Consider the following 24,815-nt stretch of genomic DNA (forward strand, 5'->3'; position numbering starts at 1 on the left):
GTTTATCTCATTGACCCAGGGAACCATTTTCCGTTGCAGCTGTGGCTGTGGTTAGGTCAGAGGCCGGCGGTATGTGCTGTGTGTGTGTGTGTGTGTGTGTGTGTGTGTGTGTGTGTGTGAGTGTGTGTGTGTGTGTTTATGTTATCAAGGAGGTTTAATATTAACGGTGCGCTACACACAACGTGCAGTCATTTTCATCACCGTTCATTCTAATGTAACGGGTATTTTTCTTTCAACTCTCGCCCCAAATTCGTCCCAAAATTTATTTTCTTCCTCCCCGATCAGGCCCATGGACGACGGGACGTCCTTAAGCTGGAGGCCTGGCTAAAGGGTGCCTCCGTGGGTCGGTATCAGACGTGGAGGGGCACTGACCAAGCGAACTGACAGTGAGATGATACCACAGTGTTGTTTTTCTCTGAGCTGAGCAGGAATGGTTCTCAGGAGGAGGCAAAGACAGATGGGAGTGGGCTGCTTGGACACAGATAACATGCAGAACTCTTGGACATGAAGACATTTTAGGTTGAAGACATGGTTCATTTCCAAAGCTGCAATCTCCCAAAATCCCAAAGCACCTCTGAATCTCCGGTGTAAGTTTCTGTCTTTTGAAACATCCACAGACCTTTCTCAAACTGAGTCTCAAAGCTTTGACTGAACTGTGCTCAGCTACACGAGCAAGCCCCTCCCTGACACGAGCCTGAGACACATCTGACAGTCCTGTCACATGAGTGAGAGAATGGGAGCACCTTGGTGGTGAGAAGTATGACGAATCTCAGAGCCAGCTCCGCTCGGCATATGCAACATTAAATAATGCATCATTCCAGATGGTTAACCTTCTAAACCCCAGACTGCCTTTGGCTCCACATTCAATATTCATATATTTAATATTCATGTGGACGTTGATAATGATAGCCTCAGTACTGCGTTTATCTCTTTATTAGATTCAATTGGTTTCTCGCAGAACGTGCATAAACCCACTCACCGCTTTAACCACACCCTCGACCTTGTTATGTCATATGGCGTTGAAATTGAACATTTAATTGTTTTTCCACAGAACTCTCTTTTATCAGACCATTATTTAATCACTTTTGAATTCTTATTACTAGACTATACACCATCAGATAAAAGTGTGTACACTAGATGTCTATCCGATAGTGTTGTAGATAAATTTAAGGAAGTGATTCCGTCAGCATTAAATTCAATACCATGTCTCAATATAACAGAGGACTCATATGTTAATTTTAGCCCTACCCAAATTGATCATCTTGTAGATAGTGCTACAGACTCACTGCGAGTCACACTTGATTCTGTTGCCCCTCTAAAAAAGAAGTTAGTAAAACAAAGGAAGTCAGCTCCATGGTATAACCCTCAAACACGCAAATTAAAGCAAGCATCGAGGAAACTGGAAAGGATATGGCGTTCCACCAAACAGGAAGAATCTCATTTAGTCTGGCAAGATAGTCTTAAAACATATAGGAAGGCTCTCTGTGATGCCAGAGCAGCCCATTACTCATCATTAATAGAGAAAAATAAGAACAACCCTAGGTTTCTATTCAGCACTGTAGCCAGGCTGACAGAAAGTCACAGCTCTATTGAGCCATGTATTCCTACAACCCTCAGTAGTAGTGACTTCATGAGTTTCTTTAATGATAAAATCATAACTATTAGAGACAAAATTAATCACCTCCTACCGTCAACTGGTACCAATTTATCCTCAAACTTAGGAACCTTAGAAACAGCTGTACAACCTGATATATATTTAGACTGCTTTTCTCCTATCGATCTCCACAAATTAACCTCACTGATCTCCTCATCTAAATCATCTACCTGTCTCCTAGACCCTATTCCAACTAGACTGCTTAAAGAAGTTTTACCTCTAGTTAGCACCTCTTTACTGGATATGATCAATGTGTCTTTACTAACAGGCTATGTACCACAGTCCTTTAAAGTAGCTGTAATTAAACCTCTTCTTAAAAAGCCCACTCTTGATCCAGAGGTCCTAGCCAACTATAGACCTATATCTAACCTTCCCTTTACCTCCAAAATACTCGAGAAAGTAGTTGCCAGTCAGCTGTGTGACTTTCTACAGAACAATCATTTATTCGAAGATTATCAGTCAGGATTTAGAGTGCACCATAGCACAGAGACAGCACTAGTGAAAATTACAAATGACCTTCTAATGGCATCGGACAAAGGACTTGTCTCTGTACTTGTCTTGCTAGATCTCAGTGCTGCTTTCGACACCATTGACCATGACATCCTATTACAAAGACTGGAACATTTAATTGGCATTAAAGGAACTGCACTAAGTTGGTTTAAGTCCTATTTATCAGATCGATCTCAGTTTGTACATGTCAACGATGATAGTACCCTACTACCCCACTAGAGCACTGCGCTCACAGAATGCAGGGTTACTTGAGGTTCCTAGAGTCTCCAAACGTAGAATGGGAGCCAGAGCCTTCAGCTATCAAGCTCCTCTTCTCTGGAACCAGCTCCCAGTTTCAGTCCGGGAGGCAGACACCGTCTCTACATTTAAGAGTAGGCTAAAGACTTTCCTCTTTGATAACGCTTATACTTAAGCTGCTATAGGCATAGACTGCCGGGGGACTTCCTATGACACACTGTCATAAGGAACTTCCTATGACACACTGAGCTCCCCTCTCCTTCTGTATATACTCATGTCCCATGTCCATGTTGTTACTAACTTCATTCCTTCCCGGGAGTCCTTGTGCCTCCTTGTCTCGCAGCTAACCGTGGAGCGGGGTCACACCTGGAGTGAGGTCATACCTGGAGCGGGATCACACCGGGAGCGAGGTTATACCTGGAGCATGGGTACACTTGGAGCAGGGTTCCACCTGGATCTTGGTGGTCTCCGGTATTGTGGCTGCATCTGCTGCCGCGTCGGTGCCTGCTTGACACCAACTGCTACCATCCCTAATTAACTACGTCTGTACGAGGGACTACCAATGCTAACGAGGGATTTCCAACACCTAGTGACAATGTGGCAGCCTGGAGAATAACACTTCTCAATCACTGCCAAAGACATCAAGAACTCCCAGCAAGCATGCTGATGCTGCAGGAACCAATGCACGGGCATCGATCGCAGGGACGTCCCACACCAATACACATGGACGTACTGAGGAGAGATGCTGGACAGTGCTGGCTTTCCGATAGTTGTATTATCACTCTTTCCATCCACCACTATTGGTTTTGTGTTATCAGCCCTACTTGTATTAGCTATTACAGCTGCTAGACTGCTATTGTGGCTGCTTCTATATATCTCTCTCTCTATCTCTCTCTCTCTCTCTCTCACTCTATCTATCTATCCCCCCAGCCGGTCTCGGCAGATGGCCGCCCGCCCTGCGCCCGGTTCTGCTCCAGGTTTCTTCCCAGTAATCGGGGAGTTTTTCCTGGCCACAGTGCGCTTGGTGGATCCTGTTGGGTCTCAAAACTATGGTGTACGGTCATAGACCTGCTCTATATATAAAGCGTCTTGAGATAACTTCTGTTGTGATTTGACGCTATACAAAAATAAATTGATTTGATTTGATTTGATTCACAGCATGCCAGAATAGAATAGCCCCTGGCGGAGAAACACAAGGATTCATCGATGACTGAGGAGCGACCACAACAATCACTGCTGCTGTCTGTGAGCTCTGCAGACGCTCTCAACATGTCGCTGCTGCAGTCTGAGAGATGACCACAGAGGAAAAAGGAAGAATATCCAGATTGTGACTTAATTGATATTCATGATTATTGTGCTTGATACTGAACAAGGAAACAAGGGAAAGAGTTGTAATCCTGAAAGCAACTGATGTGTAATGTGAAAGGTGTCGCTCGTAGTGATAAACTAGGGCTGGGACGATCCACCTATCTCCTGATTCGATACCATCTCAATACCTGGGTGCTGATTCGATATGTATTGCGATTCTACAAGTATTGTGATTAGATACTGCGATTTATTGCGATTTTTGTTAACCTTTTTAACACTAGACCATGGGAAAATGTTTAATCATACACTTCTTGGGACATTTACTTTGGAAAATATCTAAATTAATCCAGTACGAATGTTTGATTTTCAGCATGTTTGTAGTCAGAGATGTCCTGAAGTCAAATATATCAGTCATTGTCACTCATTTTTTCCAGCAACCCAAAAATCAAAGAATAAAGACATTTCCCTCAAAGATTAGTGGTATTTTCTTTTTAATTCATTAGGGATATGTAATGTTTTATACTTCTGGTGAATATAATCCAATCAATCTTATTTCCATATATGTATTTTGTATATACAGTTCCCTTTGTTAACACCTTATTTTGAAGAGCGGACGTAGTCCCACGTGTCTACTTCCTCTAACCTCTCCAAGGTGGTCTCTAGCTCTCCCGTCAGCTCCGTTCTCTTTATCCATCCATAGTCAGCTCCATCGGGGCCGTTTCATTGCATTTAAAGATCCCATATTGTAAAAAGTGAGATTTTCATGTCTTTTATATTATAAAGCAGGTTTAAGTTCTTTATAAATACTGTGAAAGTATCAAAACACTTAATCCACAGAGAAATACACAGAGCCCGTATTCAGAAACTGTGCGTTTGAAACAAGCTGTCAGGATTTCTGTCCATTTGTGATGTCACAAATCCACAATATTTAGACCATTTCACAGTTTTAAATGTAAACATACTAACTGTGTCACAGTTTATTTCCTGTTGCAGTGTATGTGAATGACATCAGCTGACAGGATGTAAACATGGACCCATTAGTTTCCTAGCAACGCAATTCCGTTGAAATACACTAAAACGGAGCGATTCAGACAGACAATATGAGAAAAATAATGCGTTTTTTTAACATTAAAACATGTAGACATGTTCTAGTAGAAACTCAAAATACAAACATGAACCTGAAAATGAGTATGATATGTCCCCTTTAACATAAATGTCAGTATATGGGTGCTCTATAGTTGTAGCGTCGGCCCATTTGATCACGGAGACGAGCGCGGCGGTCAGCTCGACCGCACGTTACCGTGAAACGATAACGTTTCCTGTCCGTGACAGAGTTAGCATGCAGCTTTAGCCGTGATGTCTAGCTTTGCTTTTCCTGTCAATGTGTGAAACCCAAAGTGTTTCCATCCTTTACTGGATGTGTAGTGTTTACCACGCTGGATTTAACATGGGAGGGTGCAGGTCGTATCTACGATGACCCTCCAACGTTTTAGACTCTCTGAGGTTTGTTTTGGTTGACGGATACGGAACGGATATGACGTCACGTTACTCAGACTACAACAATAAAAGCGGTAACTTCCTTCTACCTCCACATAGACTCAAATGAAGCAAATATATCCATTCTGGTATTAAAAAATCTAAAAAAGAATCAATTCAAAAAAATCTATTTTTTCCCCCACCCCTATGACAAACCCACAGAGAATTATTACTGGACTCTGCAGTTCCTCTCAGCTCAAATGAGCTTTATAGTTTCATTCAGCTTATTGTTTTGGTTTTACAGCCCAGAACTTTACTGTTTTAGTTCAGTCTGATCTATTTTCAGTGAACAAACTCCAATAAACCCACTGTACACTTCCTTCCCAGCGCCAAACAGCAGACGCACAAGTTGGCGACTAGTTAGTGGACATGGTGGAGCTGATTTAGCAGCTGAAGAGCCAGATAACCAATACACGGAGGGCATTAACAGTCTTTTAAAACAGATAATGGCGTGTTGAGCCATTTTCAACCCATGAAAAGCCAGTATTATCACCAGCATCGATATGTTTCATCACAGTTCAGTCATGGCTAGATAGTTCTGGATGGCTTTTTATGACAGATGTGTTTCCCATTGAACTGAACAATATGTCAAATATTTATGACAGTATTATATCAGAAAACAAACATCAGCATTTTTTTTCTCAGATTAGAGACATTTCCCACACGCCCCCCAAACACAGGCAGCATCTCTTATTAAGGAAAACAAAATAGCTCACGGTCTCTCTATTTCAGGGACGCTGGCTCGCTGCCTGGAAAACCAAGAATCATTTGTGAAATTCCCCCTTGGAAAATGCCTTTAAATAAATAGCCAGTGTTGCTTTGAGGTCAGTCAGAAAATAACAATGTAGTAAACCTTCACCTGGATTTTAACAGCCTCAGCTGAGAGCTGCAGGAAGGACTCCGCGAGGAAGTTCAAACCCAGGGCAGAATCCAACTCCTAGTGGAAATTGTGGCATATTATAAGTCATTTACTTTACAATAGGGGACAGAAGAGAGAAGCTCACTTTGACTAATTGCCGTCAGTTATAGGTCAGTTAAATGAGTCCGTACATGAACGTAAAGTAAATATCATGTTAATAATCCATGGCATATTAGAATTAACCACCACCATGGCTCACTGTAACACAGAACAACCTTATTGAGTTCATTCTTCCCCTGACGTCAAGAGACAATTATTTTTAGCTGTAAAGATTCAGAGCAGTTTTCAGCATTGAGCAACAACTAAATGCTGAGTCACAAATCCGTCCGTCAGCTTTCAGCAGGTTAGCAGCGCTGCTACACAGACACCGATTGTCCTGAAAAGGTGAGTCATCAGATGCAACGGTCGCTGTCTGAGATCACATGCTTCGTGATGCTCACCCACTTACTGGCCGTGTGGAGGAGGACCAATGTGCAGCCTCAGTGGTCCAGAGTTTCAACATGCTGGATTAACTGGACAGGACTAACGCTGAGCTGTCCTCACACATGCCTGAGTGACTCAGTACCCCCTGACTGGTGACACAGTCTGAGTGTGTGTGTAGGTGTGTACAAGCTTGGTGTAGTTGCAAGTGAACCTGACCTCTGGTGACCCCCGTGGAAACATCTGGATTCGGGAAGGGGAGAGTCTGTAGGGGTCAAGGTCTGTGAGAGCAGAAGTCCAGAGGAGGATGTGGAAATTATCCTAGACTACAGCACCAGGGTCCATGTATGAAAATGCTCTTTATACTGTATAGTTTTATACTAGCTGGAGGGCACTCCTGCTAAAATCTATGTTTTTAGCATCAAATACTCAAATACTCAAAAACTCGGTAGAAACTTTGCCAATTGTTAATAATTAACCGTTTAACTGTTAACCGACATTAGGAATTTTAACCGATTAATGCTATCGGTTAAAAGAAATATTAAAGATTAATTAAAAAGCTGAGCAAAACTCAGAGGAGCGGCTTGTCACTTAAAGGAGAAAGCTGGTCCACCTTAACAGTCCACCTTAACTGTCCACCATAAGAAAGTCTGACCGGGTTTGCAGATACAGGAAGTTGGCTCGGGTCTTGAGGAGTTGTAGCATTATTCACCGACAAATAAACTGTACTCACACTGCACTGCTACGTTCACAGCTAGAACGCCACCGACAACCCCACACTCACCACCGCCACCACACACAGACGGTCTGTCGGACACTCGCTAACGTTACACTGCTCTGACAGACCGTATGTGTGGGACAACGGCGAGCACGAAGCCACCAGCAACGCTAATGTTACATCTCCGAACATAGCACAAACATACACACGGTCTGTCAGGTACTCGCTGACGTTAAGCCAGGCAGATACACAGCTGACAACCTCGCAGCTAAACTAAATGATGCGGTGGAGACTTTTACTGGGAAAGTGGCTGCATGTGTCCACAACACTACACGCAGCATCGTGGCTGCTACAGTAGCTCTACCAGACGGGTGAACTGGAGACTCAGTTGTCAGTTTTGCTCATACACTGCAACTGGCGCTACGCTGCATGCGACGCACTAATCTTGTCGGTTAACGGTTAATAATCGGTTAACGAGGGTCGGTTATCGGTAAAATAAAAATTCTAAATTAGCGTACCTACTCTAGATACACTTCTTCCGAGTCACATTATCCCCTCCTGAAACTCTGCTCAAAGTAAGGTACGTATCTAGCAATATATCAGAAAATGTTGTCAGAAAAGGCTGAGTGGTTTGAGACGTTCCCATGGATGTTCTGACACACTTTTTTGGCATTGGTATCCACTGTAATGGAGTGTGAAGCCAAGCAGACCACAGCTTCCGTTCTTCACAAAGCTAGCTGCGAGCTACAAACTAATCAGTTACCTTTCAACCCTAAAGACAGTGAGTATTTGATATTCAAAAGACAGATTTTTACTGGAGTATTCATCTCTTTGCATAATCTCAGTTTAAGAAGCACTGTGTCCTTATAGCACCTGTGACGTTTGAATCTTCTATGAAGTTTAATTTGACATCATGTGGAGAGAGTGGAACAAATTACATGTAATTTCTCATCTCATCTCATCTCATCTTCAACCTCTTATCCGGGGTCGGGTCGCGGGGGCACAGCTCCAGCAGGGGACTCCAAACCTCCCTTTCCTGGGCCACATTAACCAGCTCTGACTGGGGGATCCCGAGGCGTTCCCAGACCAGTGAGGAGATATAATCTCTCCACCTAGTCCTGGGTCTTCCCCGTGGCCTCCTCCCAGCTGGTCGTGCCCTAGGTAGGCACCCAGTGGGGGGCATCCTTACTAGATGCCCTAACCACCTCAACTGGCTCCTTTCAACGCAAAGGAGTAGCGGCTCTACTCCGAGTCCCTCACGGATGACTGAGCTTCTCACCCTATCTCTAAGGGAGACGCCAGCCACTCTCCTGAGGAAACCCGGCCACTTGTACTAGTTCTTTGGGTCATGACCCAGCCCTCATGACCATAGGTGAGAGTAGGAACGAAGATTAACCCGTAGATCGAGAGCTCTGCCTTCCGGCTCAGCTCTCTTTTCGTCGAAAGCGAATGCAATACTGGCCCCCCCCGCTGCTCCGATGTACATGTCATTTGTTTAAATCCATTTGAATGCAACCCACAAAGCCTGATCCTAAACTATGTTGAAGATGTAATATCCTGTGTATTTGCGGTGCTTCCACTGCCTCACCATAGTGCCAAAGTAGCATTACAGTGAGGTAATAAACAGTCTTACCTTTGTCTAACATATATGGTGTTGAATTCACACATTACTTGGTGGTTTGGCGCTAAAGTAAGATTTTTCTCACTCTTGTAAATCTTGTTTAAGTTCTTATTTCAAATAAAACTCCAAAGACAGAAATATGACAGTGTGATCTCGACATAAAATGGTTGTAATGGTAAGATTAGATTTTTAATATTAATTCTTACTAGTTTTAACTGATAATGTAGTCCAATGAAATTGATGATAGGCTGCTCACTTTATTAACAACCTGTGAGTAACTGATCATATTCTGCTTTAGTCATTATTACCTAAGATGAAACATTTCAAATGAGGCCGCAGGGAAAACTGCAAGATGTTCTTAGTGCAAACCTAATCATGTCTTCACTTCATTTTAATTAGTCCTTCCTGAACAAATAGAGTGTGCTTGTCTACGTCACTGTAAAGACATCTCATACTGTATACAGGCATGCACGTCTTGAAGACAAACCAAACATATTCCAGCTGTATACATACTGGAGCACAGCTGTAAACAGCCACAAGCCCTTTTCATGATGAGATGCAGACGGAGAACGTGGGCCAACTCCAGTCTGGAGTTTCTACTGAAATAGTAGTGAGGTACATGGTGGATGTTTTATTCCCCGCTCACCGCCTCTTCTACCTCGTCATGTCAGAGGAGCATGGGAACAGAGGTGTGACAGACAAGGGAAGTGTCTGTTTCCTATTATTCACTCATAAATACCTCCACCTTCCCTTTCTGGAGCAACACAGTCATATCTGCACTCTGCATGCTGGTTACTGTGAAGTTCACACTCAGATGCTGATGCTGGTGTCTGTGCAAGAAGACACAAAACACAGAAAACACAACGGCCCGATCAACGCAGTCACACAGGAGCAAATGCTGATACATAAATGCAACACTGGCTCAGAGGGTAGAGCAGGTCGTCCACCAATCGGAAGGTCGGCGGTTCGATCCCCGGCTCCTCCGATCACATGTCGAAGTGTCCTTGAGCAAGACACTGCACACCAAACTACTCCTGAAGGCTCAGCCACTAAGAGCTGAAACAATTTGTTGATTAATCAATTGGTAAATCAACAGAAATTATTTTAATAACTGATTTTCAAGCAAAACTTCCACATTCAAGCTACTTCATTGTGAGAATGTTCTGCTTTCTTCGTCATAGTTGATAGTAAACTGAATATGTTTAGGTTGTGGACATTCGATGGAGTCACCTTGGGGCTTTAAGGAATTGTGATGGGCAATTTTCACTGTTTCTTGATTAGTTAATAGACTCACACCCTCCCAGTGACCGACACAGAACAAGGACACTAACACAGAAACTCCTGAGAGCAGCGTAGCTACATTTCATCCCCACTGTTGTCAATAAGCCCCAGTGGAGACTGTAATGCTAGAACCTGGTTCCCGGGAGGTCTGAGGCTGAGCCACAGGGTTCCCAACCCTCTGGGATCACTCAGTGGGCGTGTAGGTCTCATGTGAGAAATACAGCCGGGGAGAAGTTTCTCACATGTATGCTTGGCCGCTAACTACTAGACCTAGAGAGAAGAATGTGTCAAGATATGGCAAGACTGAGTGAAAGGAGGAGGAGGAGGAGGAGGAGGAGGAGGAGGAGGAGTGAAAGAGTCCATGGAGGGAGACAGTGAGACAGGGAGAGAGACAGAGAGCGATGGGGGCTGTGGACCGTATCTTTATTTGGGAGACATTGTTTTGGTTTGGGCAGATGTGGGAGCCTGAAGCGAAGCCACATTCTCAGATACTCAGAGGGGAGGAGGGATGCACATGCGTGTTAAAGCATGCACTCAGTCACACATACTGTACATGCACACATGTAATTACTGTCTGCTCCATGCCGCTGCACTGGGCACATGTGTGTCTGTGTGAGTACATGCATGCTGGAGTGGCCAGCGCAGCTAACAAAGCCTGTTCTGTTACACACCCCCCGTCCACTTTATGGGAATTTCTCAAGCTTTGTTCGTCTCACTGCCGTCACCCCCCTCCCCTCCCCCCCCCTTCAGCCATATACATGACGTGACCAAGACAAGACCACTATGACACACACTGTGCACTGCATATGAAGGAGCGTGCTCTCTAGTGTGCAGATCTTATCTGCACAGGCCCGCTTATGTTCTCAGGATCAGATATGGCAGCATGTCAGTCCGCTGCTCTGCTCTCCACTGAGTACTAAACCTGACTGGACCAGTCAATAGTCACAGCAGGACAACGCAGTAAAGCCTGACTGTTTCACTCAGCTGGTAAAGCAACGCTTTGCAACTCCAAACGTACCGGTTGGATCCATATGAGTCAGTTCAGTGTTTTACATTAAAACACACTGCCCCCCTCTTTTAAACAGATGCAGACTAATTATTAAGTGTACATGCCAGTGGTTAAATGTATTGTTGGGAAAGACAGACTGGTAGACTAGGTCTATGTTGTCCCCCCTGACCTGGATTCCCACTCCAAAGGTCCCACATGGCCCCCATTCATCTGTAAGCATGAACCTTTTTGTAAGTTATAAATCGCATGCTTTAATGTATGGAATGTTTTCATTAATGTTCATTGTACATCAAGATCTCACACGAGTATCCAGATGATGTCGCTCTGCTGGTTTCATCAACGTGTGACCTCTGAGACGCACTGGAGCGGTTCCCAGCTGAGTGTGAAGAAGCTAGAATGAGAGTAATGACCCCTGAGTCTGAGGCCGCGGTGCTCTGCCAGGAAACCGTGGATTGGGAACTGAGTTGTCGCCAAAAGTGAAGGACTTAAAATATCTCATGGTCTTGTTCCAGTTAGGCTAAGATGAAGCATCAGATCGAAAGGCAGATGGGTTCAATAAGGTCGGCAGTAACACAAGAGTTGTACTGGACTGTTGTGGGAGAGGGAGCTAACCATGCAGGCCAAATGTCTTCATGTATCAGTCGTTATAGACTGTAACCCTCAACTGTGGTCATGAGCTCTGCATAGAGACTGAGAGAATGAAATCATTGATACAAGAAGAGGAGTGGGTTTCTTGTATTAATGGATGTCTGAGCTTACACTTATTAGCAGCTGCAGCCAGCTGCGCTCCCAGTTGAAATATTTTGTCAAAATATTCTAGCGTTTCTGTGTCACGAACCAGCGGCGGTAGAGACTTCCTGCTCTCTGACCAGCCTGCTGATTATGGAAACAGGTGGGCCGCAAAGGCGGGGCATCTCAGGGCCAGACACCTTTGTGTGACCCTGCATCCATACCTGCAACCAGAGCTCTCCTATTCAATGGTTGTGGCCAGGACACTTCAACACATCGACAGACATTCAGAAGTGAAGGCGAGATGAAGGCCAACTGAGCTGGACGAGCTGGTCCGTAAAAGCCGTGTGTGCCGTACATCGAGGAAATATTGTCGTCATCCACAGACAAAGCCGGTGCCTCAGCAGGGATGACCGGAGGCAGCGGGGGGGCGTTGGTTGTTAGAGCGGTGTTGAGGTCAGTCTTCGGGTCACTATCATCACAGTGTCATGAGGATCCACTCCGGTGATGAGGCCGGGGCACGACGGACGGACACTGGCGAGGTTCTTGACGCGGCGACTCCATCCGTGGAGAACAGCAGTCAGTGGGCAATCGTCATTCGCTGAAGAGGAAAGGATGTCTGACAGCGGTGAACGCTGCCTTACATACTGTGGACTGTGCACGTATTCAGGTAGGAACGTCCTGATTGGCCAGGTAAGTACTCTATTTCACAGAAGGTCCTCAGCATACATGGATCATTCAGACTAAGGGCAGATCAATTTTGCTTATTTCAGTCCCGTGATCCTTGCAGGTTCAGGTTTACAGAGCTCTACAGAGGAGTATTTCACTAGATTATGACTAAAGCCCATGGTCCATCCATCCATCCATCTGCAACCGCTTATCCCGTTAGGGGTCGCGGGGGGGCTGGAGCCGATCCCAGCCGACATTGGGCGAAGGCAGGGTACACCCTGGACAGGTCGCCAGTCCATCGCAGGGCTGACACATAGAGACAGACAACCATTCACGCTCACATTCACACCTACGGGCAATTTAGAGTCCACAATTAATCTAACCTAACCTAACCTGCATGTCTTTGGACTGTGGGAGGAAACCGGAGTACCCGGAGAAAACCCACGCTAACACGGGGAGAACATGCAAACTCCACACAGAAGGGTCCCAAGCCGAATTCGAACCTGCAACCCTCTAGCTGTGAGGCGCCAGTGCTAACCACTGCACCACCGTGCAGCCCTAAAGCCCATGGTATGGAGAAAAAATAAAAGGGAAAATGAGGCCCAAGTGTAAAGTAACTGTAATTACTCTTAAACTGAGCAAATATTTTTCAAGCTAGAACTCAAAATAGCTCCACTGATGTAGACGAGGACCAGAGAGGAAGGTTTTAAATAGTTCACTCTGCCACCATTACCTACATGTGGGAACAAATTTAACTTATTATATTAATCATATTGACTTTTATGTTTCCTAAATTGACTTGCACTCACATGACACCAGTCTTTTTAAAGCATGTCTCCTTCTCTTTGCCTGTTGCTGTACTGACGCATCATTTCTATGACAGCTCTGCTGGTAGATGTGTAAAAACCTCAAACCTATTCTCCAGTGTGGAAACAAACAACAGATTGTGGTTAACAGCACTTCACAGTCATCCAGCTCATATTTTACAGCTCTGCACACCTCTGTTCCATGACAAGGAATGACTGTATTTTGGTTATTATTATGACATCAGCACAGGAGGGGGTTGGTGGTAGTTTTCCAGCGTGCAGGGGGAAACACCTGGCTGTGTGCTGGAGGCTCTACAGCAGTGGTCTGACCCCCGGCATTCCACTACAGGGTATTATGCCAGGCAAAATCACCCTCAAAACCTCTGCTAGAACCCCCCCTCCCATCCCCACTCGCTCTCAGCTCTACAGTTTCATAATAAACACAGCTGACACTCCACCAGGAGAAGCATTAGGGAGACAAAGTGCTTCTCCATAATTTACAGCTAATTGCTTACAGTAGTTCCCCTGGCTACAGAGACATATAACGCCACATGGCAACTCACACCAAACACCAACAATACATAATGCTATAATAATAATAATAATAATAATGTGAGCCCAACATTAAAATCAGAGAAATTGACTTTGAATTAATGACCTATTCAAGTGGAAGAAGAAAGTCACACTTTACTGTATAATACGTGGCAACCTGCACTCAATATTTCATCAACATGAAGTAGTTGGGGTTGGGGGGGGTGGGTGGGTGGGTGGGGGGTCTCCCTCCAGATGGCCCCTGGCAGGCCCAGCTTCTATTACATAACTGCTCATGTTGATATTTCAACACTTGTAGGGGAGTTCTGATTTGTTATGGGGAAGTCATATTTAGCCTCAGAGTAACTGGCCTCTGACCAGTCGTTAAAGGCTGTGACCCAGACCCTCACCAATGAATGGGTTTACTACGGGCCCCCAACATGGCACCAGCAGCTGATGTAATGTCTATTGGGGATCTCTACAGTATCTGTTTATATTGAAACCAGGACTGGACTATTAATTATTTTCATTATCAGTAAATCTTTCTTCGGCTGTGGCTCAGAGGGTACAGCAGGTCGTCCACCAATCGGAACGTCGGTGGTTCGATCCCCGGCTGCTCCAGGTCACATGTCGATGTGTCCTTGGGCAAGACACTTAACCCCAAATTGCTTCCGAAGGCATAGCCATCGGTGTGTGAATGAGTATTTAGATTAGATCCTGATGGGCAAAGTTGGCAGCCTCTGCCATCAGTGTATGAATGTGTGTGTGTGAATGGGTAAATGCTGACATGTAGTGTAAAGAGCTTTGAGTGGTCAGAAGACTAGAAAAGCGCTATATACAGACGTAGGCAAAGTTGTTGGTAACGTTCCGTTAAAGAGAGAAAAACCCACAATGGTCACTGAAATAACTTGAAACTGACAAAAGTAATAATAAATAAAAATTTACTGAAAATTAACTAATGAAAATCAGCTGTTGCTTTTGAATTGTGGTTCAACAGAATCATTTTAAAAAACAAACTGATGAAACTGGCCTAGACAAAAATGATGGTAGTCCTAGAAAAGATTGAAAATAATTTGACCATAGGGACATATTAAACTAAGGTGTGTCCTGTAATTAGCATCACAGGTGTCTTCAAACTTGTAATCAGTCAGTCTGCCTATTTAAAGGGTGAAAAGTAGTCACTGTGCTGTTTGGTGTCATGGTGTGTACCACACTGAACATGGACCACAGAAAGCTAAGGAGAGAGTTGTCTCAGGAGATCAGAAAGAACATTATAGACCTTCATGTTAAAGGTAAAGGCTATAAGACCATCTCCAAGCAGCTTGACGTTCCTGTGACTACAGCTGCACATATTATTCAGAAGTTTAAGGTCCATGGGACTGTAGCCAACCTCCCTGGACGTGGCCGCAAGAGGAAAATTGATGACATATTGAAGAGACGGATAATACGAATGGTAACCAAAGAGCCCAGAACAACTTCCAAAGAGATTAGAGGTGAACTCCAAGGTCAAGGTACATCAGTGTCAGATCGCACCATCCGTCACTGTTTGAGCCAAAGTGGACTTAATGGAAGACAACCGAGGAGGACACCAAATCATAAAAAAGCGAGACTGGAATTTTCCAAAATGCATATTGACAAGCCACAAAGCTTCTGGGAGAATGTCCTTTGGACAGATGAGACAAAACTGGAGCTTTTTGGCAAGTCACATCAGCCCTATGTTCACAGACGAAGAGATGAAGCATCCAAAGAAAAGAACACTGTACCTAATGTGAAACATGGAGGAGGCTCGGTTATGTTATGGGGCTGCTTTGCTGCATCTGGCACAGGGTGTCTTGAATCTGTGCAGGGTGCAATGAAATCTCAAGACCATCAAGGCATTCTGGAGCGAAATGTGCTGCCCAGTGTCAGAAAGCTTGGTCTCAGTTGCAGGTCATGGGTCCTCAAACAGTATAATGACCCAAAACACAGCTAAAAACACCCAAGAATGGCTAAGAACAAAACATTGGACTATTCTGAAGTGGCCTTCTATGAGCCCGGATCTAAATCCTATTGAACATCTGTGGAAGGAGCTGAAACATGCTGTCTGGAGAAGGCACCCTTCAAACCTGAGACAGCTGGAGCAGTTTGCTCACAAGGAGTGGGCCAACATACCTGTCGACAGGTGCAGAAGTCTCATTGAGAGTTACAGAAATCACTTGATTGCAGTGATTGCCTCAAAAGGTTGTGCAACAAAATATTAAGTTAATGTTACCATCATTTTTGTCTAGGCCAGTTTCATTAGTTTGTTTTTTTAAATGATTCTGAACCATAATTCAAAAACAATATCTGATTTTCATTAGTTAATTTTCAGTGAATTTTTATTTATTATTACTTTTGTCAGTTTCAAGTTATTTCAGTGACCATTGTGGGTTTTTCTCTCTTTAACGGAACGTTACCAACAACTTTGCCTACGTCTGTAAATGCAAGTCCATTTACCATTTTCCAACAAGGTAAAAGTGAGCATGGCTCACATCCCCCGCTCACTGCTTGACCCCTGCTAAAGTAGGGCCAAAGGTTTAGCCCTTTAGGAACTAATGGAATTAGTCTATTGAGCACAATCTAGCTTGTTATTAGCTCACCTTTATCAGGATAAAGTCAGTAGAAGACAAGAGTTCGAGTTCTACTCCGGAAACGAAATAGAAGTCGGAAAAGAAAATCACAGTTTGTGGCCAAAATTGCAAAAATGTTGGGCACCCTGGACTTCTAAACCCCAAAAGGAACAACTAGACCACACTGTCAACCATCAGACCAAACACAACTAGACCACACTGTCAACCATCAGACCAAACACAACTAGACCACACTGTCAACCATCATACCAAACACAACTAGACCACACTGTCAACCATCATACCAAACACAACTAGACCACACTGTTAACCATCATACCAAACACAACTAGACCACACTGTCAACCATCAGACCAAACACAACTAGACCACACTGTTAACCATCATACCAAACACAACTAGAACACACTGTCAACCATCATACCAAACACAACTAGACCACACTGTCAACCATCGTATCAAATCTGAAGTTCCTAAGTTAAATAGTTTCTGAGTTCTGCTCCGGAAACGAAAGTGTGACATGCGGACGGACGGAAGGACGGACACGCGTAGCGCTATATACTCCTGACTACGTTGACACGGGGGTATAATTAATCATTTGGTGTACATCTCAGAAAATAGAGAAAAATGCCCATCTCATGTCCTAACCTGACATATTCAAAGTGCTTGTTTTTCAATCACCTGATCGATAAATAGACTAATTGAAAAATGTCTGCTGACATTGTTAAACTGAAGTTAAGTATATCTGATACACTTCAAACTTCAATTTAATTTACAACGGTATCACCTGAAATTGTTGATTAGCAGAACGAAGGAAAAGCAGACTGGACAGCGAGTCCTTCTCTCCACAGCGTTCAACAGCGTTCAACAGTGTGGTCGCAGCTCGCCGGAAAGACGAAGCGCAGCTCCAGAGATGGACCCGCGCTGCTCGAGCGTCCTATATGACCCGGTCGTAACTTCTGCTTTACGGAGACTTTAACAGACACAAAGATTTCCTGTGCAATGAGGGATTATTACCAACACATCTTAAGAGTGATTGTCTGACCACTGATTACTTTGGGGAGTTAAATTGTTACAATAACTGATGAAAAGATGTCCACAGCTAAAAAAAGACCCAGGTTGTAATAAAGCGGACATATCCCTTAAAATCAGATTATGTAACTTGTATGGCCACGACAATTATAGGGTAATGGTCAATGCTACAGCATAGTGTAACAGAAAGATTGTATAGTTGGAAGACTGGCTGAGAAATGACAGTTAAACAGCAATCAAATTAAATTAATTAAAAATACATTTTCTTATTTTTATTTTATGCAAAATAAAGTTAGTAAGTGAAGTCAGTGTTGGTCTCTGAGAAACAGCCGAAGTGTAGTGTGGTGCGCCCGGCAGCAACAGGTTCTGAATGATTCATTCTGCTTAGAAGAATAGAGCTGTTTGTAGAACAAAGCCACGACACTGAAGAAGACAACAGGAACAGATCAGAGCTGCATTGTTCACGGAGCCAGCTCTACTAATCCCTGTCTGGGTGATTAACGGTGAATTAGCCTCCATTTATGATTATTTACAGTTATGAGAGGGAAGCAGTGGCGGTGACTTCCTTATAGAGCCCCTTCAAGTTCCAATACAGTACACTCTTAGAAATAAAGGAACCATATAGGGTTCTTCCGCTTGTCGTCTTAGGAGAAGTGTTTTTGGTTCCTTCTTCTATGGTGTAGTGGTTCCAACCAGATCCCTCTCTGGGGGTTCTATCAACCGTTCCAAAATGTACTATGCAAATGTTTTCAGAAACACATTTCGGTGAACTATTTTCGTGAAATAAGAGAAGAAAGTTTCCAACTGAGCCTCCGTGTTGTTTCCAGTTTGAAAGTTGGGAGCAGCAGCCCACGGAGGGAAAGCATTCGTCCAATCAGGAGCCGCGTGTGTTGTGTCTAGTGGCAGCCCACCAAGCGTCCAATGCTGGGAAGCTGCGCGTGCCCTTGTGATAAAAACGCCCCTGTGGACACGTACCATGAGGCCCTGATCACACGGAGAGCGTTTTAGCAGACATTGTGTTCAATGAGGGTGAAGCGTTGTGTGCTGCTTTTGCATTGCTGCGCGCCTCGCGTTTATCCGCTCGGTGCGTTTTTACTGGAGAGCCCTGAACGCCTCAAGTTGAAAAACTATTTGGGTAGCATACAGTTCCTGTTTTTTATTAGGGCAACATTAGCACTCATTTGGTTGTTGCCTAGCAACAATATAAAATACAAAAGACGCGGTTAACTGCAGAAAAACATTCTATCTCATCAGGCAACAAAAAAGCAGTGCTGTACGCCTCTCGTTTTCCATCTGCAAAACGCCACTCTGTGTGATCAAGACCTAATCCTGGTTTTACTTTAAGCCTTAGGGCGTTTTCACACCTGTAGTTGGTTTTCCTCTGGTCTGAATCAGGGACCAAATTGTTACCTTGTTGCATGTTGCCTCGAGTTTGGTTTGTGTTCACACGGCAGTGTTTACAAGCGGACCAACATTTTTGTGCGCAAAGAAACTGCTCTCAACTGCGCGGCTTGATCTCGGTACGGGTCATCTTTTTTTACCTCGTAGCAATTTTTCCCTCAAGGCAACAATACAGTTTGAAAATGAGGCGACTGGAAAACAATGTACTGATAAACTGGAGTCGCCGAAGGCGCATATCAAGACGTACGGAGGACGGAGGAGGAGGCATGCATCAACCCTCCTAAACTGTGACATGCTCATCGGCCCAAAATATTTCCGAAGATCCATCAGGTACGCCCGTGGTCTTCAACACAGCCTGACGTTAACCCTGTTTAGTACTGATGTGAATAGTGAGGGCAAGCGTAGGCTCTTTTGTAGTAACGTTGTCTGGTGTTGAAGTGCACAGTGCATCTCGCTACCGGAGCTGGTTTAATCCAAAAAGGCACAATGCTTTCTCCAGTTGGGCCGGATCGAGGACGGATCATGTTCTCACCACAAACAAAGGCTACCGAACCGTACCGAACCATACTGCAGTTCGTTTGGAAGCGAACCGAGACCACCCCTTCAAGGAGGTCCCGTTTCGCTTGTTTTGGTGCTGCACCCGAGTGCGATTGCTGTGTTCACACCTAGCCAAACGAACCGCACCGAGAGGGTAAACGCTCCAGGGTTCCATTCAACCCAACTAAACAAGGCAGGTGTGAATACGCCCTTAGGCTTTGAAAGGTTCCTTAAAGGGCCGGGCTGATGTGGTCCAACGCAACCCACAACATTCATGATTCCGCAATACAATTTTTGGGGTGAATATTTCATGAAATTAGTTCTACTACAGCTTTTACTATTTCAGTGGTGCAGTGGAATAGTATAATTCTGACTGATCAGTTATATTACACAGTAATATTAAGAGGAATTCTTGCTGTCTAAGGCAAGGGGTCACAGAGAAGTCTTGAACTATAATTATGGAATTTTATACTGGTTTTATAACAACTGACTACATTACCCATGTGTCTTTGTCCACCTTAACGTTGGTTTTAGTTTAACAGTTTAGCCCGGGGCCATTGGCACCATGTCCAGACGTCCTGATGTGGCTCAGAACAACCCACAACAATCAGGGTTCTCCATCACAGTTTTTGGGGGGTGTTGTCTGGGAGGACCCATTTCTACAATCCTTTAAGAACTCTTTCTTACAAAAAGGGTTCTTTGGATGAAAAGAGTTCTTAATGGAACCCTTAGTCTTACAAAGAACCCTTGAAGAAGCCTTTCTTCAAAAAAGGGTTCTTCAAAAGCAAATGGTTCAGGGTAGAACTTTAGGCCTTGAGGAAGAACTCTTTTGGACCCCTTATTTCTAAGAGTGTACCAGAATGAGGAAATAGAAGTGTTTTTTGTTTCACCATCATTCATTCCGTTGTGCCATCCTACACCCCCCCGTCTCACCAACCTACAGATGACACATTCAAGGACAACTGGGGAAACCTCCCGTTTCGTTTGTGTAGTTCCGCCTACGTGAGGTAGGAAAGAAAGTAGTTTGAGAGAATGATCTTTACTCAAGGTCCTCTTAGTAGCTTTTTCCAGAGCTTACACTCGCTTATTAAGAATGCAGGATGTTGTAGAAAGCTAATATATATATATGAATTAATTGACTAAAAAAGCTAGTAGAGGACCTTGAGTTAAGAAGATTGTTTTTCTCAAACAATTGTTTTCCCATTCAATAGAGTTTTGGTTTACATGTTAGCGTTATTATTTAGAATGGTCTAAGTTATATTTAAGCCATTTGAACTGTAATCTCTATTGTTACTGGCAGCTTTGTTAATAAAGTTTATTGTTCAACTGTAAAACATCTTTCTCACAAAATGTTCATTTATGTTAACAGAATGAATGCTGGTCGATTGTTATTAGATTTTCTCAAGTATCAATGTCAGTATCTGCCATAAAAATCAAGTATCCGTCAAGTTGTCGCTGATAGTAACTTCAGTCTGTTGAATATCAGGCTACAGCCAGCAGCCAATCAGCTTAGCTTAGTACAAAGTGGTAACAGGGTCCAGGACTAAAATCTAAGCTGTAACTTCTTCAGACCAGTTCAGATAATGATATTTTTTAAACGTAAACTAAAAACCCATCTATTTAGTCTGGCTTTTATGCAGTGTTTTATAATTTTACGGTTTTATTGTTTATACTTTTTTTATTTCTCATCATTAAAGTGTTTATTTTACACTATTTTGTTTAATCAACATTTTATTGCTGATCATTATTATCTCTTTTATTCTATTTTATTTTATTAATATTTCATTATTTTAATACAATCTGCTTATTTTGTGTAGTTTCATAATTTTTATCTATTCATTTTTATTGTTATTTTTATTTCCTTGTATTTAATTTATCTTTTATTACCTTAAATACCCATCTTTTATTGCTTTCTTATTCAATGAACTTTTATATTGGTTGTTTTAGTCTCAAAATCCATTTTTAACATTCTACATGTATTTCATTCGTCTGTACAGCACTTTGAATTGCATTTGACTTGTTTGAAAGGTGCTATATAAAGTTTGATTGATTGATTGATTGAGATGAGGTGAAACTTGTCCCATTTAACATAGGGCTGCATAATTAATCGAATATTAAACATGATCACGATTTTGGCTTCCCACAATTAAATGAACATGATCGACTGTGATATTGACATTCAAAATGCTCTTCTCATAGAAAACTCTGCTGCATAAATCAAATGCTTTCTAAACTAACAGCTAGAGATGCAGCTTCAATCAGCAGTCTCATATGCTCATATATCGGATTTTTCTCCGGTCACACATACATGTGCCGCCGCCACATGAGGGTTCTAAGTCGACACACAGCGGCACAGTCAGTAACGTCTCACACACAGACGGACAACAACATGTTGTCGGTGTGGAACTCCTTCAGTGTATGTGAAGAAGACATTAAGCTGTAAAAATAAACCACAGAGGAACAACCTTAAAACATCTGGAACAGCTAACTTAAACAGGCACTTCTATTGTAATTTGTTCCCACGATGCTGCTCAGAGCGATCACAGTGACCGGCTCGTCTGCCGACAGCTACACAGCTCAGTTATGGTGCGTTCATGCTCACTGAAGGAGATGTTTTCACACGAATATTAGATAGATAATAGAGAGGGAATTATGACCCGTTTAACTTCCTAACACTAGCTCTAAGCAGCTTCTAATATATAATTATAACTACTAATTCCAAGATTTGTATCAATAAAAATAAAATAATTTATTTTCTAATAATTTGAATTGTGTGTTTTTATATAAATAACCACTACAGATGACAATAACAAAGTGCTGCCGCAATCCTTTCCCCACCTCCTCCACTAGTGTCACTTCACTCAGCTTTACTGGTTATTTTGTAATGGAGTGAAACTAGTCTCAAAATGGTCACAAATTACATGTTATCTCAGCAGAAGTCCACCAACTAGCAGTCGCCTATTTAAACCATATATTTACATCTATAGGCTACTGTATTGAGTATATAGTTGGTAAATGTATGTGTTCTAATCGAGGGGGGACGAGCTGTTCTGTCTATTTAGAAAAATGTCTTTCCCACTTTGAAATTACACACGATTACACCGAAAGCCCAGATATCCCAGTTTTCCAGCAGTACTTAAACGCAGCATGCATTTGTGGATCAGTTTGAGCTGGAGACGTGAAAATAATATATATAATAATCTCATAACTCAACATGCAAATGTAACCTGATCCGTGCGTATCAAGCGATCCGTACACACACAGGAAACTTTTTGAAAGCAGAAAATGATCAGATCTGTGAAGTCGAAGCTAAAAATCTGTACGTAAAATATTAATATTTATTCAGGTTGTGATGTATGCATTATTAAAACTGCTTTACATGTGTTCAAATTGATTGGTATTTGTGTGTACATTGGAACATGCATTTGTGAGTGACCCAAAATTACACACATTTGTAAATCTTAATTTCCATTTGTAGGTCATATAATAACCATTTGTGACCATTTTGAGACCAATTTCACTGCATCATTTTTAGGCAGTTCCACTTGAGTGCAGAGAACTGTGAACAGTGACAGGAAAGCTGATTTAGTGGTGAGAATCTAGACCTGAACCCACAGCACCACAAACATCCGGCACATGAAAGTGAGAAGAATCGGTCTGTGATAAGTCAGCCAACATCAGATAAGCATGTTGTTGTTACTTAATTTAGCCTAGCTTAAGGGCTAAGCCTTTATCGAGCTTTGCATCAGTTTTATAAAAAAAAGTGTCCGTGCACACAGTTGGGGAACCAGAACATGCTTTCTCCCTCATATTCATCTATTCTGTCCAACACATGTTTCTATCATCCTCTAATATGAGTGTGAAGTTTGACCTTGGAGACAGTAGCTTGTGAATGCTCATCACACATACCAGAGCTCCAGAGTTTGTCACGTTTTGTAGTGACAGTTGTCACTTGTTTTAACAATATTCTGTTACTGTAATGTCTATTTCTCTCCTCAGATGTTCTCAGAATCATCTTGTAGTGCACGGTTTAACTGTAAAATGAGAACGTTTGTGACCTGGCAGCCATGTTGAGATCAGTTGAGGAAATACCAAGCACCGCCCACCAGTCGGAGCACAGCCAATAGGAACGCTCTCTCTCTGACATGACCTGTCATTGGTCAAAGTCTCCCGTCACGGGCTAGATGTTCTAAAGTCTGAAAACAGAGCCATGAGGAGGAGCAGAAGTCTAGTTTTCTCTCAGAACACTTGAATTACAATATGCTGAAAGGTTATTATGGAATTTTTGCCCACTGATGCCAAAACTTTTTGCAAATATCCAATAATAATATATTGTCCAATATCATTTTTTTCTGTTATATAAACACTTTACATACATACTATACTATACAATTGATTTTATTTGGACTAAGTAAGACTAGAATCAGTGAATGTTTGCTTCATTTCTCTTTTACCAGACAGGTCAGAGGTCAAGCTGCAGAACAGCGGTCCTAGAAGTTATCTCCAGCTCCTCAGCAGGGTGGCTGCTTGATGAAACTCTGTCTCTGCTCCCTGCACCACCCTGCTGCCCCACCCGTCAACTCCAGTCCTCACACTGCTCTCAGACAAGACGAGAGATACTGTGCTACATGTTCAAGTGATCCTATCTAAACCAGCACACGCCCAGAATCAGTGTGGTGTCACTGGGTCACAAATCATGTTACTGTTTATATCTTCTCACATTCAGAGTGAAGACGTGATACAAATGGCAGCGCTTGGTGCCATAGCTAAGAATGCTGGCCTGGTGCCGGTCCCTCTGGGATACAAGCTGATTGAAACAAACTGTCAGAATACTGGGTGGTGGTGGTGGGGGTGTCAGCATCCAACCACAAACTCAATCATTCACATCACAGAGCCAAACACAGCACTTTAAAAGAGCTACAGAAGAGAGGGGGAGTTCAGAATGAGAGTGTGTGAGAGCTCAGAGAGAGGGGGGGGGGCTGACCATGGCTGCCCTCTGAGAGCAGACCTGAGGATCTCACTGGAATGTGAGAGGAATGAGGAAGTGAGCAGCAGCTCAGCCAGGCGGTGAGGTTAGAGTTAATCTGATGAGCACAGCACGGGAAAACCCTTTAGTAATGTCAATGCTGTCTTTATTTTAGAGTGCGTGTGTCTGGTTAGAACCCACCACCCTTGTCCCTTTGAGTGCATGTGTGTGTGTGTGTGTGTGTGTGTGTGTGTGTGTGTGTGTGTGTGTGTGTGTGTGTGTGTGTGCGTGTGCGCCTGTGTGTGGGTGTGTGAGAAAGAGA

At 43.3% G+C, this 24,815-nt stretch overlaps 1 protein-coding gene and 1 long non-coding RNA gene across 3 annotated transcripts in view; both read right to left on the reverse strand.

The window, feature by feature from the left end:
- The window catches only part of LOC141758807 (uncharacterized), a 118,800-nt gene that overhangs the window by 49,245 nt on the left and 44,740 nt on the right, over window positions 1-24,815 (reverse strand). The window lies entirely within an intron of this gene.
- gas7b (growth arrest-specific 7b) overlaps window positions 1-24,815 on the reverse strand; it is a 74,655-nt gene that overhangs the window by 49,245 nt on the left and 595 nt on the right. The window lies entirely within an intron of this gene.

The sequence above is a fragment of the Sebastes fasciatus genome, chromosome 20 (assembly GCF_043250625.1).
Source record: "Sebastes fasciatus isolate fSebFas1 chromosome 20, fSebFas1.pri, whole genome shotgun sequence".
Classification (NCBI taxonomy): Eukaryota; Metazoa; Chordata; class Actinopteri; order Perciformes; family Sebastidae; genus Sebastes; species Sebastes fasciatus.